The sequence below is a fragment of the Entelurus aequoreus genome, linkage group LG07 (genome assembly GCF_033978785.1).
Source record: "Entelurus aequoreus isolate RoL-2023_Sb linkage group LG07, RoL_Eaeq_v1.1, whole genome shotgun sequence".
Taxonomy (NCBI): domain Eukaryota; kingdom Metazoa; phylum Chordata; class Actinopteri; order Syngnathiformes; family Syngnathidae; genus Entelurus; species Entelurus aequoreus.
The window spans coordinates 82,016,636-82,024,997 of record NC_084737.1 but is presented as its reverse complement, the minus strand read 5'-3'; positions in this window follow the sequence as shown (position 1 = coordinate 82,024,997).

Here is an 8,362-nt window from a genome sequence, read left to right as displayed (position 1 = left end):
AACCACACCAGCCCAGGACCGCCACATCCAGCAGGTGTCTCATGATCGTCTGAGATCAGCCACCCGGACAACTGCTGCAGCAATTGGTTTGCATAACCAAAGAATTTCTGCACAAACTGTGAGAAACCATCTCAGGGAAGCTCATCTGGTTGTCAGGTCCTCATCGGGCTCTCGACCTGACTGCAGTTTGTCGTCGTAACGAACTTGAATGGGCAAATACTCACATTCGATGGTGTCTGGCACATTGGAGAGGTGTTCTCTTCACGAATGAATCCCGGTTCTCACTGTTCAGAGCAGATGGCAGACAGCCTGTGAGAGAGTGGTTTGTTGATGCCAACCTTGTGAATGGAGTAGCCTATGGTGGGGGTGGGGTTATGGTATGGGCAGTCGTATGTTATGAACAACAAACGCAAGTGCCTATCCCAGCTGCACTCGACCCAGGACAAGTCGCCACCTCATTGGAGGGCCAACACAGAGACAAACTACCATTCCGGGTCATGGCAAGACTTGTACACGAGCAGAGCTGTTTTCAAGTCTATTCTCTGAGCAACAGGAAGCCAGTGCAGTGACCTAGAAGCACTGGACTAATATGGTCGAATGTCCTGGTTCTAGTCAGGACTCGAGCAGTAACATTTTGGATGTACTGCAGCTGCTTTACAGTTGGTTAGAGAACCCAGTAAGAAGGCCTACGCAGTCGTCTATCCTGCTGGAGACAAAGGATGAGTCTCATTTAGACAATATTCATTTGATTTAGAGTTGGTAAAATGCTGCGGATGTTGGTGACTTAAAGGCCTACTGAAAGCCACTACTAGCGACCACGCAGTCTGATAGTTTATATATCAATGATGAAATCTTAACATTGCAACACATGCCAATACGGCCGGGTTAACTTATAAAGTGACATTTTAAATTTCCTGCTAAACTTCCGGTTGAAAACGTCTTTGGATGATGACGTATGCGCGTGATGTAGCCAGTGAAACAGAAGTATCGGTACCCCATTGAAAACAATACAAAATAGCTCTGTTTTCATCTCATAATTCCACAGTATTCTGGACATCTGTGTTGGTGAATCTTTTGCAATTTGTTTAATGAACAATGGAGGCTGCAAAGAAGAAAGTTGTAGGTGGGATCGGTGTATTAGCGGCTGGCTGTAGCAACACGACCAGGTGGACTTACTTGGATAGCAGACGCGCTAGCCGATGCTAGCCGCCAACCGCACGGATGATCGGGTGAAGTCCTTCGTCGCGCCGTCGATCGCTGGAACGCAGGTAAGCACGGGTGTTGATGAGCAGCCTCATCTGCTCATCAACACCCGTGGCTGGCGTAGGTGGAGCGCTAATGTTTTTATCATAGCTCTGTGAGGTCCGGTTGCTAAGTTAGCTTTAATGGTGTCGTTAGCAACAGCACTGTTAAGCTTTGCCAGGCTGAGAATTATTAACTGTGTAGTTACATGTCCATGGTTTAATAGTATTGTTGATCTTCTGTCTATCCTTCCAGTCAGGGGTTTATTTATTTTGTTTCTATCTGCATTTGAGCCAGATGCTACCACATTAGCTCAGTAGCTAAAGAGCTTCGCCGATGTATTGTCGTGGAGATAAAAGTCACTGTGAATGTCCATTTCGCGTTCTCGACTCTCATTTTTAAGAGGATATAGTATCCCAGGTGGTTTAAAATACAAATCCGTGATCCACAATAGAAAAAGGAGAGAGTGTGGAATCCAATGAGCCAGCTTGTACCTAAGTTACGGTCAGAGCGAAAAAAGATATGTCTTGCACTGCATTCTAGTCCGTCACTCTAACAATCCTCATTCACGAATCTTTCATCCTCGCTCAAATTAATGGGGTAATCGTCGCTTACTCGGTCCGAATCGCTCTAGCTGCATTGAAAACAATAGGAAAATATGAGGAGGCAATCAACTGACTACGTCACGCTACTTCCGGTACAGGCAAGGCTTTTTTTATCAGAGACCAAAAGTTGCGAACTTTATCGTCGTTGTTCTCTACTAAATCCTTTCAGCAAAAATATGGCAATATCGCGAAATGATCAAGTATGACACATAGAATGGATCTGCTATCCCCGTTTAAATAAAAAAATGTCATTTCAGTAGGCCTTTAATGTGGCTGTTAAAATTCAATTGGAAAAATTCAATAGTGTCTTTTCGTCCCATTGCAAAAGGACTCTCTTTGGGAGTCCTTTTGCAATGGTCCTGTGCGGACCCTAACAAATCTTAATAAACTTGATCAGTTTTAGAAATTATTAAAATGATATATTGTGATAAATTAAATAATGCATAATTTACTTGTGAAGTAAATTTTTCAACATGCCCCAATTTATTTTAATGTTATTTGTGTTCACCTTTTTCTTTCTTCGCCATTCTAATGATGTTGGTTGACTTGTTGTTTCAGTCTTTATATTTACTATTAAACTATTCAGTTCTCAGTCAAATTCATTCACAATGAAGATGTGGTTTTCTTTTTGCAACCCTTTTGTCATCCAATGGATGGTCTCTATATTTTCATGTGTGTTCATTTGTTTTAAAGGCCTACTGAAAGCCACTACTAGTGACCACACAGTCTGATAGTTTATATATCAATGATGAAATCTTAACATTGCAACACATGCCAATACGGCCGGGTTAACTTATAAAGTGACATTTTACATTTCCCGGGAAATATCCGGCTGAAACGTCGCGGTATGATGACGTATGCGCGTGACGAAGTCAGAGTAACGGAAGTTATGGTACCCCGTAGAATCCTATACAAAAAGCTCTGTTTTCATTTCATAATTCCACAGTATTCTGGACATCTTTTGCAATTTTTGTAATGAACAATGAAGGCTGCAAAGAAGACAGTTGTAGGTGGGATCGGTGTATTAGCAGCGGACTACAGCAACACAACCAGGAGGACTTTGTTGGAGCGCTAGCCGCCGACCTCACCTTGACTTCCTACGTCTCCGGGCCGCCAAACGCATCGGGTGAAGTCCTTCGTCCTTCTGCCGATCGCTGGAAAGCAGGTGAGCACGGGTGTTGATGAGCAAATGAGGGCTGGCTGGCGTAGGTGGAGAGCTAATGTATTTAGCATAGCTCTGTGCGGTCCGGTTGCTAAGTTAGCTTCAATGGCGTCGTTAGCACAGCATTGTTAAGCTTCGCCAGGCTGGAAAGCATTAACCGTGTATTTACATGTCCACGGTTTAATAGTATTGTTGATTTTCTATCTATCCTTCCAGTCAGGGGTTTATTTCTTTTGTTTCTATATGCAGTTACAGCAAGATGCTATCACGTTAGCGCGTAGCTAAAGCATTTCGCCGATGTATTGTCGTGGAGATAAAAGGCACTGAATGTCCATTTCGCGTTCTCGACTCTCATTTTCAAGAGGATATAGTATCCCAGGTGGTTTAAAATACAAATCCGTGATCCAAAATAGAAAAAGGAGAGTGTGGAATCCAATGAGCCAGCTTGTACCTAAGTTACGGTCAGAGCGAAAAAAGATACGTCCATCACTGCCTCTCAAGTCCTTCAATGTAACGTTCCTCATCTACGAATCTTTCATCCTCGCTCAAATTAATGGCTCAAAAAAAATAATTTCAGTAGGCCTTTAAAGGACAGTTTTTGTTCAATAATTCTAAGAATCCATCACTCACACTGTTGATGTTATTGTCATTACTTTAAATGTCCGGTTTTTCTGCCATCAAGTCGTTTTTGACTCCTCTATTCTTGTCCTTCTGTATTGTGTTCTTTTTGTGGTAGATTGAACATTTTTGTAGTTTGAATGTTTGTCATATAAAGTCAGTGAAGATGGTATAAAGTTCACATGTTGCCACTGCTGGTCACAGTCCACTTATAAAATGTGGTCTGTAAACATTTTGCCTATCAAAGTAGCACAATCAGACGATATTCTGGTGATTTTTGGTCATAGGTTTGGGCTGCATATTTTATTAATGGAATCATTGTCCTTTTTATGTTTCTTTTGACTGAGAAGTCGATATTGAAGTCTCCACAAATGAAATGTGTTTTGTGATTAAGTTTAGTAAACATTCCCTCCATAAAGTCACCAAACAATTTAGTACTAGATCCAGGTGTTTGGTATGGACTGCTAATGTTTTTCTTGATATATTTCCATTGATATACATTGCCGGACATTGTCACATATCAACTTAAAAGTTTGGTTCACAAAGATACTTTTCTTCCATCTTTTATTTTGTCGAGCTACGTGCATGAACTTACTTCCTGCTTGGCCAGACTTCCCCCAAAGTTTCTGAGATGATCCATGACTCAGTCATTGCACTGATGTTGAATTGTTTTGTAAATTGTCGCAAGGATCCCCCCCCAAAAAATTATAGAAACATACAAACTCCTACTGTTAATATATACAATTTAATATAGTTTGCCCTCTTTCTTGTGTTGAATATGCAGTTTATAAGTATAATAGCTTTTTTGATTAAGTCTATGACGTTGCTGTCAAGATTTAAATCTCTGGAGCTAGAACACTGCTTGTAAATTTTGTTGTTGAAAAAATAAAGTGGTATTGACACTGAAACAAGTTTTGGCATTGTGACATGTTGAAATAACAAAATAAATACAAACATTGAAACATTTTGAGTGGATATTATTTTGCCAATCTTCATATGTTTGACAGTTTTTTTGGTGTCTCACATTTTCCTTTTTTTAACTTTCTGTGTTTAAGATTAACTTCTCTTTTTTTACAGTTACAACCCACTGGCAGCGGTTACCTGTGGATGGGAGGAGCCTGTGGGCATCCAGGTGTTGCTTATTGTGTGATTAACGAGGTCCTTAGCTAACTGCTGCCATCTAGTGGAGGATTATTTAACTGTGGATGGGAGGAGCCTGTGGGCATCCAGGTGTTGCTTATTGTGTGATTAACGAGGTCCTTAGCTAACTGCTGCCATCTGGTGGAGGATTATTTAACTGTGGATGGGAGGAGCCTGTGGGCATCCAGGTGTTGCTTATTGTGTGACCAACGAGGTCCTTAGCTAACTGCTGCCATCTAGTGGAGGATCATTTAACTGTGGATGGGAGGAGCCTGGGGGCATGCAGGTGTTGCCTATTGTGTGACTAACGAGGTCCTTAGCTAACTGCTGCCATCTAGTGGAGGATTATTTAACTGCACTCAAAGGCAAAGGACTTATCATCTGCAGTAATATTTTTTTTAACAGTTAGATTCGTGGTTACTCAGACTTTTTTCACCTCAGAAAACACTCTGCTCTCCATGTACCACCATAATGACCAACATTAAAATACAGTAGCGTAGTAGGCCTAAATATTCGTTAAAACAAGGCAGAGGTTTTTACTTAAGTATATTTGATATATTTGGCTTCTGTATCATGACACACAGTTTGAACAGTAACACTGTGTTTGAAGACTTAATTAAGTGATTCCATGGCGTACCGCAGTTTGAGAATCACCGAGTTATACTGTATCTCAGGGCGTTCAATCATTCACAACTGGACTGCTTGGTTTGTCTTGGGAGACGTTTCGCCGCTTATCCGAGTAGACTTCATCAGTTCATGGTCATAGACTTACATTGGTCACATCGAGTCTTAGACTTAGATTGGTTACATCTAGTCTTAGACTTAGATTGTTTATATCGAGTCTTAGACTTAGATTGGTCACTAGTCTTAGACTTAGATTGGTCACATCTGGTCTTAGACTTAGATTGGTCACATCTAGTCTGAGACTTAGATTGGTCACATCTAGTCTTAGACTTAGATTGGTCACATCTAGTCTGAGACTTAGATTGGTCACATCTAGTCTTAGACTTAGATTGGTCACATCTAGTCTGAGACTTAGATTGGTCACATCTAGTCTGAGACTTAGATTGGTCACATCTAGTCTGAGACTTAGATTGGTCACATCTAGTCTTAGACTTAGATTGGTCACATCTAGTCTTAGACTTAGATTGGTCACATCTAGTCTGAGACTTAGATTGGTCACATCTAGTCTGAGACTTAGATTGGTCGCATCTAGTCTGAGACTTAGATTGGTCACATTGAGTCTTAGACTTAGATTGGTCACATCGAGTCTTAGACTTAGATTGGTCACATCTAGTCTTAGACTTAGATTGGTCACATCTAGTCTTAGACTTAGATTGGTCACATCGAGTCTTAGACTTAGATTGGTCGCATCTAGTCTGAGACTTAGATTGGTCACATCTAGTCCAAACAGTTGGTGCCAAAACCCCAAATATTTATACTCCAAAAAACCAGGAGGGTGTGCCTTGGCAAGAATGGTTTTACCCTATCGTAGTGAGACGTCGCGGTCACATTTTTATGCGCAGATCGTTCTCCCAAGATGTAGATGGAAACTCCGGAGGCAAGGTTAAGGTAAGACGGTGTTTTTTTTTTGTCATAAATCATTCAGGATACCAACAAACAAAACAAGCGTGCAGATAGCACGGGAAGCTAAGGAAAAGGCTAGTGTGAAAGCAGAGTATATAAACAGGCATAGGAATCAAAAAGGTAAGATGCGTAACTTGTTGCGTAGTGCAAACAAGACAGCCAGCCAGGTTGATTGTGGGGAAAACAGGAATAAGCAGCTCTCTGATTAGTGCCCGGAAGCAGGTGAGCGTCCTGAACACTAATCAGATGCAGGTGAAACTCATCAGCACCCATGGTAACCAAAACACAAACCCAGGGGTGCTGAAAACCGAACTGAGGAGTCAAACTAACTGAACAAAACATGATCCGGGCAACGGATCATAACAGTTTTATGCAAACGAGCAATTGTTTGCTGGTATTTTCCTCACTTTGATAGGGCGAAACCATCCTTGCTCAGGAACACCCTCCTGCAAACAATACGTCCGTCGTCATGTCTTTCATAATGATTGTGAACATTAGGCCAAATTCCCCCTAAAAAGTGCAGTTTAACAAACTTTATCTTTACATGAACGGAAATCAATAAAACTGAACCAATTTAACGTAAACATATTTACTAACTGGCTTTTTCCGGTCCGCTACAGACAACCATCCATCGATAAGATACATCAAACTTTAGAAGAGTGGCTGACTCTGATTATACACCTATATACATATAGATCTATATGTATATTCATGTATACCTATTCTGTATATACATATATACCTATACTGTATATACGTATATACCTATACTGTATATACATACAGTATATACCTATAATGTCTCACCTGCACTGGCTTCCTGTGCACTTAAGATGTGACTTTAAGGTTTTACTACTTAGGTATAAAATACTACACGGTCAAGCTCCTGCCTATCTTGCTGATGTATTGTACCTTATGTCCCGGCAAGAAATCTGCCTTCAAAGAACTCCGGCTTATTAGTGATTCCCAGAGCCCAAAAAAAGTCTGCGGGCTATAAAGCGTGTTCTATTGGAGCTCCAGTACTATGGAATGTTCTAGCAGTTACAGTTAGAGATGCTACCTCAGTAGAAGCATTTAAGTCCCATCTTAAAACTCATTTGTATACTCTAGCCTTTAAATAGACCCCCCTTTTACAGCAGTGGATCTGCCGTCTCTCCTGCGAGGAGAGGTTATTAGGTGACCACAGATGTTCCGCTAGCTGTTCAAAGTCAGGACCCGGGGTGGACCACTCATCTGTGCATCAGTTGGGGACGTGTCTGCGCCACGACGTGTCTACATGTAAGAGTTTCCCCTGCTGGCCCCACTATGGACTATTAACTAGATCCACTCCACATCTGCGGTCCCCTCCAAGGTTTCTCATTGTCATCCCATTGGGTTGAGTTTTTCCTTGCCCTGATGTGGGATCTGAGGATGTTGTTGTGGCTTGTGCAGCCCTTTGAGACACTTGTGGTTCAGGGCTATAAAAGTCAACTTTGATTGATTGATTCATTCATTGATTGAGTACCCTATAAGCATCTACCTAACAGTAACATACATCAGTTTTAATTTATAAATGTTATTCGTCATTATATAGTGATTCCCAGAGCCCAAAAAAAGTCTGCGGGCTATAGAGCGTTTTCTATTCGGGCTCCAATACTATGGAATGCCCTCCCGGTAAAAGTTAGAGATGCTACCTCAGTAGAAGCATTTAAGTCTCATCTTAAAACTCATTTGTATACTCTAGCCTTTAAATAGACTCCCTTTGTAGACCAGTTGATCTGCCGTTTCTTTTCTTTTCTACTCTGCTCCCAACCCGGGGTGGACCGCTAGCCTGTCCATCGGATGGGGACATCTCTACGCTGCTGACCCGTCTCCACTCAGGATGGTTCCTGCGGGCCCCACCATGGACTGGACTTTCGCTGATGTGTTGGACTTTCACAATATTATGTCAGACCCACTCCACATCCATTGCTTTCGGTCTCCCCTAGAGGGGGGTGTGGGGGTTACCCACATATGCGGTCCTCTCCAA